The following is a 12,518-nucleotide window of genomic DNA, read 5'->3' as shown; positions in this document are numbered from 1 at the left end:
GATGAAGTTTAATTTAAGGTCATGCTAAATAGACCATATATGATGTAGTTTAGAGTCATGGATCAGGACTATATATATAGCAGTTTAAGATCGTGGAAAATTAACCATATATGATGCAGTTTAGAGTCAAGTAAAAAATGATACAATGAATGTCAAACTGGAAATGTTGCGATTACAGATCTGAATTGCGAATCGACTCTATTAATGGGAAATAAAACTCTCTATTCAAGAAAGAACAGTTTAGAACTAAAGAATGCCCACCAAGGCTACTGCCGATGCACGCATGAAAACATCCATTAGATCAACTTATTCCACTAAAATTGAAAAGACGAAATCAAGAAAACTCAGCTGAATTGCAAATCGGCTCCTATCAATAGGGCATAAAACTCGAATCTTGAGAGAACATTACATAATGCCCACGAAGGCCTCTGATGCACAAATGTAAACATCCATTAGATCACCTTATTCCACTAAAATCGGAAAGACGAGAGCAAAAAAACTAATCACCTTATTCCACTGAAATTAGAAAGACGAGAGCAAAAGAACTCATCACCTTATTACACTAAAATCGGAATCAGAAAGACGAGAGCAAAAAAATTCAGTTGAATCGCAAATTGGCTGTGACAATGGCACATTAAACTCAATTCAAGAAATATCATTATAGAATGCCCAACAAGATCACCGATGCACACAAGAAAACATACGTTAGATCACCTTATTCCACTAAAATAAAAAAGACGAAAGCAAGAAAACTCAGCTGAATTGCAAATCGCCTCAGTCAATGGGACATAAAAGAATAATAAAGAATGCCAACCAAGACCGTCGATGCCTGCATGATATCATCCATTACTAAAATCAAAAAGATAAGAGCAAGAAAACTCAGTAAGAGATGTAGAAACCAATTTGCTTACTGTGACTTAACGGAGGTTCTTGTGCATCCTTGGCTTCCCAGGTAGGAGGTGGAAGCGGCACTCCAACATGTTGTGTTTTTCCTTTGGCGAAAATGAAGTAGCCAAAATTTATTTTGCTTCCACATGTGAAAATCAAACCACATGAAATAACCCATAATCAAAAGGGCACATATTGACAAACTTGCAAAGTCGAGAACCAATCCCTTTTAGATTCATATACATCAAGACAACACCTAATAATCCAACCAGTAATCTGTCCAGAAAATCGAGAACCAAACCCTTTTAGATCCATTGCTTCTATATACATGAAGACAACACCTAATAATCCAACCACGAACCTGTCCTGAAAATTGAGAACCAATCCCTTTTAGATCCATTGTTCCTATATACATCAAGACAACACCTAATAATCCAACCAATAATCTGTCCTGAAAAATAACAAAACGATCAAGAGAAAACCAAACCCCTTAAAAGTGATTGATCAAACAAAGAGCCACCAAGTATCAAACAATACCATGCAGAGCTTTAGAAAGAGCATCTGAGCATGGCTTTAATGATACAAAATTGCAATAGATACTCAGCCACTACATGTGAATGCAAGAGCTCCCAACCCAAAATAGACCAAATAAGTTTTGACGAGAAATATCGGAATTTAGTTACAAAATACAATGCCATCACAAATTCCAAGATGCATTGGGCATATGATCGAATGGAATATAACACACCAATTCGAGTCACAAGACCACTGCAACAACCAGCCAAATTTCTTCCACCTAAAATCATGATGGATCATCTAGAACTGCGAATCCCATAAAATGCAGATAAAGACTCTTACTGTCTCTGAAGGACCAAATAGTTGCCACCAAAAATAATACATTGGAAGAGAATTAAAGATTAGAAAAATGAAACAGAATTAAAATTGGGAAGAAACTTGACCCTCAACGTGCTAACCATATGTGAATCCATAATTTGTGACCAGCAAATCAACATGGTGAAGCCACCTGTAGGATCTAAATATCTGAGCTTCAACCAATCCAATAAAAGATACAGATGCAGAAGAGTCACAACAATGAACAGAAAGCTAATTGTACTAACATTGTAAAACAAAGAATATTCCACAAAAAACCACTTCTTGGGTGTTTTCTCAAGAAGACGGAATTTCGATTAGTTCCGGAACCAATCCGCTGATGCTATATCATTGTCAAGCTCAGGGCGAAAAATAATAAAGCGAAGAAAAATTTGGATGTCCAGAAAACTGAAAAAAAAGTAAGCATATAGCTTACGCCACAGCAGGACCAACGTGTCCAAGAAATATCACTATGAAGTTCGACAAAATCAAACCACAAGAGGAACATTGTAATCAGAAACTGCAAAGAAAAACAGATCAGAGATGAGTGACTGATCACAATATGAAGTAAAGAATTATCCAAAGTACTATTGGTCAGGGTATATTTATAAAATTTAAAGCCACATATTGTTGTTACTCAAAACCATCCAGTTGAAGACATTTACCGGCATATAATTTTGGAAAATTAAATCAATGAACCCTTAAACCACTGCAGCAATAACTTCAGAATTAAAATAAACTATTAATAGGTAAATAACAACTAGAGTTGACAAAAGCCATGAGCACTAATATATTTCAATCACCAAGACAAAAAGCAAAGAAGATCAAACGAAAATTGTAAGAGACATAATATAATAACACCAGAAGAGCCCATATTATAGAACCAATATTTTTCAAATGTACATTCTGATTAGGGAACGAGGCACAACCTGCCACACAAGCATAATTGCAGCTCTATGCACTAAGAGCCAGGATTGAATGATGAACAAAGAAAGCAAGCAGAATGTGACGAGAAACAAATTATATCCAAGGGTATAGGCCCTAACATCTCAAAAAAACAGGGCCTCCACTGGAAAAATGGAAGAATAGGAAGAGAAGACCGTGATAAAAACTCGCGATTTCAATTTCCAAGAAAACAAATTAAAACAAAAAACCAAAATCCAACAGGAAGATTAGATCCATCGCAGAAACAAGAAATGTAACAAATCAAGAAAGAATGGAGAAAGAAGAGCAAAGAGTCACACACCATAAAAATCACAATGGTACCCTAGGTACCCTATCTTAGAGAGAATCCATTGATTAAGCCATAATGATACCCTAAAAAGACCTGGAACATGAATAAGGGTTTCATGAATACAAGCAGAAGCAAAAAATTTGAAGCATACAAAGGACCTATATAAAACTGAGAGAACTCAACAAAATAAAACAAAACAAAACAAAATACCAAGCAAACAACAGTAATTATAGCTTCGTCCTAGAAAGACCCCAAAATTAAAATTAAGAAATATAAAAGAATCAATAAAAACTGATTCGGCAGGAAGTAAGGATAAAAAATAGATTACAAACCCAAACACACATAAAATACAGTTAAAGCCCACTAATCAGAACAAGAGTGGAAATAAATAGAACACAGAACATCGAAACAGAACCACAAATAAACTCCCAAGGGCCACGGAAATCAGAAAAAAGAAACAAGAGAGAAACAAGAAACCCAAAGAAAATAGGAAATTAAAGCTCAAAAACAATGAAAGAAACCACAACAAAATAGAACATTAAAACTCAAAACATAAAAGCAAGAAGAAACAGGAGAGAGACAACAAACTCCAGAAAAATAGAAAACTAAAACCTAGAAAATAAAAGCAAGAAGAAATAGGAGAAAGACCACAAAGCCCAAGAAAATATAAGGAAAAACAATCAAACATCAGAAAACGAAAGCAAAAAAGAAACACAAGAAAAAAAATAGCACAGAAACTGGAACCTTAAGAAAAATGTAATGAAACACAATTTCTTATAGAGAAATACAATTAAAAATTAATAAAAAGAAAGCAATCAAATAACATCAAAAGTAAGACGAAAGCTAAAGACGGATGGCCTACAGCTCCCAGGAAATTAAAGAGAGAAAGGGGAGGCTATAGATGGCTGCGATTAAGCGTCAGCATCGATTAGATTTTCCAGTTACCCCCTAATTACAGGGAAATCTACTTTAATATATCTCGGATATTTCAGGAACAAAAATGTGCCCAGTCTATAGGATATATCTACATCTATAACTTAGTTATGGGTGCAAATTGAATTTTTTTTCATAGGATTGATTATTAGGATGAAGATAATGTGTTCGCAAATTTTGGAATCATACAAATGTCAAAAACATGGTTTTGTAGAGGTGTGTTGTATTATACTACTATACAATCGTTGCAATGGATCATTTCTCTATAATTATAGGGCAATGATTTCATGCAACCATTATATAGTAATATGATACAACAACTTGAAAAAACCATCTTATGGCTATTTGTTTAATCCAAATTTTGAAATGTATACAATTTTCATTCTAATGAACAACCACAAAAAAAAAAAATTTGAAAACATAACTTAGAAAGTATTTTTTTAGCCCATTTAACATAGGCCGTTCATTTTGGTAAGATGCTTAGATCTAGGCCTTAGAGGGATTTTTTTCATTTCCAATTTTTTTGGATGGATTTATTATCATTAGATGAACAATATTAAAAAAGAAAAAATGATTTTGAGTTTATAAAGGCTAAGATCTTGAAATTCACAAAATGAATGGTCTAGATTTTTTTTTGGAGGGGACTCATTTTGACCATATCTAGAGTTAAAATTGAACATTTTTTTTTTGAGGATTGATTACTGAGATGAATAGAGTGTGTGTGCAAAATTTGGGGTCATACAAGTACTACGAATATGGTTTTCTAGATGTGTTGTTGCATTATACTATGATACAACCATTGCATTAGATCATTGCCCATAATTATAGGGAAATGATCCAATGCAACGGTTTTATAGTAAGATAATGCAACCACACCTTTAGAAAACCATGTTTTTGGCATTTGTATGATCCCAAACTTTGCACACACATTCTCTTCATCCTAATAATCAATCCTATAAAAAAACAAAAATTCATGTTGCACCCTAGATATGGTCAAAATTAGTAGCCTCCAATAATGAATCTTGACCGTCCATTTAGTGAATTTCAAGATCTAGGCCTTAAGAAATTCAAAATTACTTTTTTATTGTTTAGCATTGTTAATCTAATGTTGATAACGCTATATAAAAACTCTGGAAATAAAAAAATGCTTTTGAGGCCTATATCTAACTATCTCAATACAATGGATGGCGTATATTAATTGGGTTAGAATGACAATTTTCTAGAGTATTTATTCAAAATTTTCTTTTTTTGTGATTGTTCTTCATAATGACAAGAGTGTACATTTAAAAATTTGTATCAAACAAATGTCTCTAACATAGTTTTTGAATATCGTTGCATTATACTACTATACAACTGTTGCATGAAATCATTCCCCTTAATTATAATAATAACAATGTAAATGGAAACATTTTTATGGAGCTGAGCCTCTAAAACAATCAAATTAGAGCGTACCTCAAAATATTCACTAGAAAAGGTCGTTTTAAGGTCCAAATGTTCCTAAGTTGATCATCTCGACATCAAGATGCATTGACATGAGAAAAAAATGGATTTCAAGTTTTGAAAAAAGTGTATTTTGTAACGCATTTTTGGATCGTCAATTTTCAAGATTTTCAAGTTTTCATAGATTTGTCGATCTACACTATTTTTCAAGGTTTAAACTTTATAAATAAAGATGAAAATATATTTTAAGGCTATCACAAAACCAATATTGTAACCACATTTCTCGACCCTATTTGAAGGTAGGCTCTAATTTTATTGTTTAGAGCCTAGGCTCTATACAAACCGCACCCTAATGTAAATATAATAATAATACACTTAAATCGCAAGTTACTCGGTAACATGTTCGAAGGCTTGGTAATGTATACAAAGATGAATAAATATACCTTATTTAATTGGGGGCCGTAGCAACATAAAACAATATTGAGATTCATAGAGTAGTATTGAAAAAAAAACTATTGGGAGGTGGGATACTTAGAAAGTTAAATTTAGTTTGGGGGAAGGTGCTAGTGATTTTCCCTAAATAATTTATATTTTTTTATTAAAGATTGTATTGGGGCTATTTTATATGATAAACTACATAAAGAACGCATATATGAGGGACCATTATACACACCTCTAGGTTTGGAGCTTACAAATTTAAGTGAGAAGTCACTGAAATTTTGGCAAATTTTAAGTTACAACTCGTATGGCACATCTCATTATTATATAGGGAAAATTTCGTATAGAACCCTAATTCCTCATATTATTTCACAGTAAACCCTCTTTACTTTTTTTTTTCAAGCGGCATAGGGAAACCCCTAAAGATTTCACCGTATCCCCTTATCTCTAACTCTCTCTTTTATTGACTTTCGACCATAAAAATTCACCCCAACAAATCTTTTTATAGCATTTCAACCCAAAAACATTTTCTTTTTCCCTTTCCCCTATTAAAAATGTTTTTGGGTTGAAATAATATAAAAAGATTTGTTGGGGCTAATTTTTATAGTAAAAAAATCAATAAAAGAGAGAGATAAGAGATGAGGAGGTACGGTAAAATCTTTAAGGGTTTCCTTATCCCGCTTGAAAGAAAAACGAAAACAAGGTCTACCATGAAATAATATGATGAATTAGGGTTTTATATTAAATTTTCCCTATTATATATTATATATTTTATTATAATGTAATATTTTATTATATACTATGTTATCCACGAATTTGGTGAATCTTCGAAGAGAAGAAAACTAGAAGAGAACAATTGTTGCATCATTTCTCTCTTTTGTCGCAAGATGGTAATGTGAAAGAATGGACCTTTCATACATCAGAGCGGCTAGTTGATAATCAAAAGATAAAATGGCGACCAATGAAGCCCAAAGCCTCCATTCTAATTTTGTGGTCTCCTCCCCTAGTGAGTAACTACAAGGTTCACTTCTTTATCATGAAAACACATTTTATCCCCAAGGAGTTTTCATGCATCAGTTATCCACTGGTTCACCTAAAAACCCGTATACGCAGCAAGTGTGAGCCATTCATTACCTTGCAAAACCCATAACATCTTCAACGTTGTTCACCTCCCTAATAAAAGCCTCACATATGGTATTTGTTATCCCAGTGAATCTTGTACAATTTTAACCCCTCTATCTTGTGCATCATCAGGGAGGAGGTGTTCTCTTAAAAAGAAAAGAAGTCGGGCATGATGATCATCCAATGAGGATTATCATGAGTAAAAGTGAGAGCTTCCGGTAGACATAGCCATGAAGCTATGGGTAAGTTTGCCAAAAATAAAAATTGGGCATGGTGAAAACCCGAAAGGGCACCATGAGTCAAAATGAAAGACGGGCATGGCCATGAAGCCATGAGTAAAAGTGTTCTAAAAATAGAGAACCAGGTATGGTGAAAACCTAAAAGAGCGCCATGAGGAAAATGAAAATAAAAGGTGGATGTGACCTCAAAGTCACGGGCAAAAGAGCCTCAATAAAAGAAGAGTTGGTGAAAACCGTTCAGCGGCACCACTTCTATCTAGTTCAGGTGAAAACCCGAAAGAGCACTTGGACTAATAAACAGGTTGATGCAGCATTCGACCAAGGCGGTTTTAACCAATTGCAGTGAAAATTTGGTAGTTTAAGGATCGATACCTCTCACGGGTACCTTACCATCAAAACCAAAAAGAGCTTAAGAAAATCCAGCAACTCAAGTCAGCCTCGTTGAAAGGCCCCTAAATATTAGAAAAATCATCAAGATGGCAAATCTGGATAGCCATTTGTTGAAGATACTCTCCAATCCAAGAAGTAAACCAAACTAAGAAGAACACATTAACAGAAACCAAACTAAGAAGAACACATTAACAGTTTGAGATAGAAGTTCTTATAAGGCAATTGATTGCCTAGCCCGGATCTATGCCTTGATTTTGAGGATAACCGTCTTTATTAAGGCTCCCATTGCCTATAGGCTTAGACTTTCAGGATAGGCTGCCATAAAGCCACTGACTAAGCTTGGTACATTTGGTGTAAGCCTTCAAAAGAGACCATCTTAATTAAGGCTCCCCTTGCCGATAGGTCTGGACATAGGATGAGCCACCAAAAAGCCCCAGGCAAGGCCCGGTATATTGGGTGTAAGCCCCCTAAGAGACACCCCTTATGCCATCAATCCAAGTCCTGGTGAAGAAGTTCTACGCCCCATTAAGGTCTTGTCTTGGTTGTTTATTTAAAACAACATAAACAATCCAAAGGTTCAGTGTGAAAGGGAAAGGAAGCCCTTAAGCAAGGCCCCCCCGCCACAAGCCTTTCAAAAGCCAAATTAAGGCTTCAGTGTAAAAGGGGAAGGAAGCCCTTAAGCAAGGCCCCCCACTGCTAGCCCTTCAAAGAAAAATCCGATGGATTGGGAAGGAAGTCTCCAAGCAAGGCCCCTAACTAACAGACACATATGGATTCTGATAACATTGGGAAGGAAGCCCTTAAGCAAGTCCCCTAGTTGTTGGAACCAAAAATACCACTAGATTGGGATCAAGCTCCAAAGGGACCCACCAGTTAGCTCATTAGGAAGTATTACTGAGTTGGGATAGTAGGCCTTTCCACAAGGCACTCATTCAGCATGTGTCACGACCCTGTCCCTGACCCCTTTACCGTACACGACGGAGGATGGGCGAGTGCGAGTCCGTGATCCTAAGGTATGTCACTTAGGTTGGAGTGGGCTCAATGCCTTAACCTCGGTAATCAAAGCAAACCATGGATAAATAGTTACATCAACTTCCAAGTATAGGTGAAAAATTTAAAACTTGGAGAATCCATATATAAAAGAACAATAAATAAAATTCCTTTCCAAGATCTACCCAACAACATACAAGATCTGAGTCCTTTCTTGAGTGAATAAGACTCCAACTCCTAGCTGCAAAACACAAGATTCTAGCCCTCGACTTGGCGCTGTCAATCTACAAGAGGGGAGATGCAGAGGGAATGAGTTGTAAAGCCCAGTAAATAGGTCTAAGTATTATGCATCATTACTGAGCCTATTCATGCGTCATAAGCAGTCATTCAACTATAAGAAGCCATAGTGCTACTGTCATGTAAATCAGTAATCAGATCAGTGTATCAATTACATGCATCATATTCAAATATCATAATTATCATTCAATCATTACACTCATCATCATTCTTCTTTACTAGTCAAGCATTACCCACTCACTCCTTAGTTCACCTACTCCCGAAGTAGAAGCCCTATGCATCGGGCTAAGCCAATCCCATTGTTTAGGACCTCTACCATCTCTCAGAAGGGAGGGCAATGAAAAGTGGGTGAATCCACTTCGTAATGCCCTCATACTCACATACCCGGTCCACAGTGCGCATTGGGGTTTTCGATAGGCACTTACCTTACAAGGCATCAGTCGCTGGTCTCATCTCATGAAATTTGGGGGGGTGCGACCCTCCCATTTCACTTTTCCCTAACTCCATCCTATCATTCAGCAAGTTAGGGGATATGGCCGGCATCACTTTTCTCAGTATAACAGTCCCCACAACTGATGGGTGTCCCATCGCGTAGCGGGCAGTAACAGTAAAATAGTATCCACTACCGATGGGTGCCCCATCGCGTAGTGGCCAGTATTACAGTATAATAACAGAACAATACCCACTTGTAGACGCCCCACTTTAAATCTGGCAAATTCTATGGTTTCCTGAACCTTCAAGACCACATTATCTTATTAAACCCAAATCCATAGTTCACACAGCTTACCCCGTGATCCAGAACCATTCTGCCTACCCAGAACTCTGCAGATACCCTGTTTTGACCTAGAATCCTACAGACGCCCTGTTCTACCAAAACAATCATTAAAAATAGTATAAATATCCTTTTTGACCCAAATTTTCTTTGGAAGCTTCACAACAGCCTGAATACACACTTGAATCAAGAAATTTTAATAATGGTTAGATTTGGTCTAAGTGACATTGGCAGTGTCGCCCAGTCTAGACTGGGCAACACACCCAGTGTCGCCCAACCCATTTTGACCCGATTTGTCCGAAAATGGCAGGACAACCCACTGGTCAGTCCTGGGTAAAAATTTGCCATTTTGGGCAGTCCTGACTTGGGCTACACTGCCAGTTTCGCCCAGCCCAAACTGCCCGAAAACGACAGTTTATGTATAAGAATGATCCCCTGCCATTCTGGACCAATTTTCCATTATTCTTACCAATTTTGGTTGGGCCACACTGTCAGTATCACCCAGACCTGGGACCCCAGAAAGGCAGTATAGGGTTGTCAATTGGCTGGTGATGGAAATTTGTCCTTTTTCAAATGATTTCAGTTTATAAAAACCTCATTTTCGTGCCTGTTTGTTGGGAGCTTCTTCTTGAATTAGGTCGACAAAAGGACTTGTTCAAAGGCTAGAAGTTTAGAGAGGCAAAAATTGATGAGCTTACCATAACCCTAATTTGAAAACCGTAAGCCTAAGCCTGAGAAACCCTTTCACGGAACAACAATCCTAGTTCTAAATGATCCTTAAGGCACAACAACCCTTTTCAATCAGAGATCTGCTGGTGAACTTCTGAATTAGAGAGGCAAAGAGGACACCGGTTCTAATACGGGCAAGCCCCCGAAGGCTCAAGAGTCCCAGGGCATCTAGCCTAGTTTGGTATTGTCTTCTTCTCCATTCTTTCTTCTTATTCTTACTGTTTTGATTTTATTTTTATTAGTTTGCTTTGAAGTCGTGTTTTAATGTCTTGGATCATGCTGGCTCTGCCACAGCTCTGAGAGTGGATCTGCTCGTTTCTGGGCAGATCTTGCCTCAAATCTGAATTTTATTAGTCCCACTTTCTCTATTACTTTATTTTTATCAGTTTAAGGTGTCAAGATCCAAGAGATCTTTGTCGGAATATCTGTCTGATTTTCATCGTAAATAGTTTGATGCCCACTGTGGGGCATTTCGAGCTTGTTCCCAAAGCCAAAACACGAGTTTAGGTATGGTCTTTCACTGTTTTTAATCACAAGAAAGTCCCAAAAATTGGCTGTGACCAGGACCCAAGGTTTCGGTACTGCGAAACCCTATCTGTCCTGGGCAACACACCCCCCTATTACCCAAATCTAAAAGTTTCAGAACTTTCTGAAACTTTGTAGTCCTGTTCTAGGGACTCTCTTGGGACTGCTCAAAAAATCCCAGATCAAAATATTTTTTTTAAAAATAAAAAAGAATATTTTACTTAATACAAGTCTATTCTATCTGCACTTTTTTGTTTTATCTTGTTTAATTTATTTCATCAGAAATATTATTTTTCCTGCTTCTACAAGTTTATTGTAACCATATACATCAGGAAAAATAAAACTAAAATAAAATAAAATACTTTTTTTGTCACCCAGTTGTAGTGGTTCCAAAAAATTCACCAATTTTTGGCTTAAAATAATTTTTTTAAAAAATAAAAAAAAATATTTTGCTTGAGATAGGTCTTTTCTATTCCTGGCTTTTTTATTTTATTTTAGTTTCTTAATTTTGATTGAAAGCATGTTTTCCTTGTTTTCACCATGCTTAGTTTAACTGTGTTTCATCAAAGTTAAACGATAAAAAAATAAAAAAATAAAAAAAATACATTAAGGGTTGCTTGCACCCTCCTCGAACCGTGTTCCATTGGGGTCACCCTCGACTCGGGCCACGCTCGACTTAACACGGATTGTGCTTGGTCTCACTGTCTTGACTATACCTTCATAGAGGTTGCTTACCCCTCCATCTATACTGAGCTTCGCCTCGAAGCACGCATCGCTAGGCACGATTAATGCTAAGCACTCACTTTATTCCTTCATTACATTGTGTGCTTGAAAATTATTTTTTTCTACATGCTTTTTTACACACTCTAGCACACACAAGACTGGGAATGTCTGGGAAACCAACATACAAATATTTTGAAAACCCCAAAAATCAGTGTTAACGACGTGAGGGGAACATAACTTTGAGAGTCGAGACGGTTGGGATCGCGTAACTTTAACTGTGAGCGCCCCTCCATAATCCTTTGCCTCAAAGCAACTTCGCGCATAGTAGGACTTAGTGAAAATCCTCTAACAGGAGGCCCATACCTATGTGGGGAGCCTAGCTGCATTTCTATAGTTAGGAACCCACTCTCAAACCAACCCTACCTATAATCTAGGTCAAAATTTTCCGTGTTGTGCTTACTTATTTCTGTTGATTAATATTAGATCTCAGTCAGGACCCGCTTTTGGTCCGAACTAAACTCTCTCGGTTCGAGTCCAAGCTTGTACCCAGCCTAACCCAAGTCCAAACCAGGTTTCGCCTTAGTCCAAACTTAGGCCCCCTCTAGGTCAAGGCCAAACGCTCGTTCCTAGCTCATCTTTGATCTAGTTCAGGTCCATACCTGGCCTGATCATCAAATTTCTCGGGGTCCAAGTTCAAGCTTATACCCAGCCTAGCCCAGGTCCGAACCAGGTTCACACACAGGTCCGAACCTAGGCTCCCTTTTGGTTTGCTCCAAGGCTCGTGCCTAGCTCAACCTTGCTCCAGTTCGGGTCTACACCCGGTCTGAACTTCAACCCTCTAGGTCTAAGCCTAGGCTTGCACCTAGCTCAGTCCAGGTCCGAACTAGGCTCCCACCCAAGTCCGAACCTAGACCCATTCTTGGTTCTA

The 12,518-nt window shown here is 37.2% G+C and overlaps 1 long non-coding RNA gene across 15 annotated transcripts; it reads right to left on the bottom strand.

Annotated features, from left to right (window-relative positions):
- Window positions 1-614: 614 nt before the first annotated feature.
- Window positions 615-3,988, bottom strand: LOC105420188 (uncharacterized). Of its 15 annotated transcripts, none has more exons than XR_016043202.1 (6): window positions 2,688-3,939; window positions 2,007-2,278; window positions 1,863-1,912; window positions 1,637-1,710; window positions 912-1,254; window positions 615-829 (listed from the first exon to the last, which is right to left on the bottom strand). It is a non-coding gene; the product is annotated as an uncharacterized LOC105420188 (long non-coding RNA). The 15 variants fall into 15 exon arrangements; XR_016043201.1 differs by having other exon boundaries at window positions 1,848-1,912; window positions 2,688-3,929; XR_016043197.1 differs by lacking the exon at window positions 1,637-1,710 and having other exon boundaries at window positions 2,688-3,988.
- Window positions 3,989-12,518: the final 8,530 nt, after the last annotated feature.

Source organism: Amborella trichopoda, chromosome 10, assembly GCF_054954075.1.
Source record: "Amborella trichopoda isolate Santa Cruz 75 chromosome 10, AtrichopodaSantaCruz75HAP2 v2.0, whole genome shotgun sequence".
NCBI classification, from domain to species: Eukaryota; Viridiplantae; Streptophyta; class Magnoliopsida; order Amborellales; family Amborellaceae; genus Amborella; species Amborella trichopoda.
The sequence above is the reverse complement of the archived record's forward strand: the minus strand, read 5'-3'. Positions and strand labels throughout refer to the sequence as shown.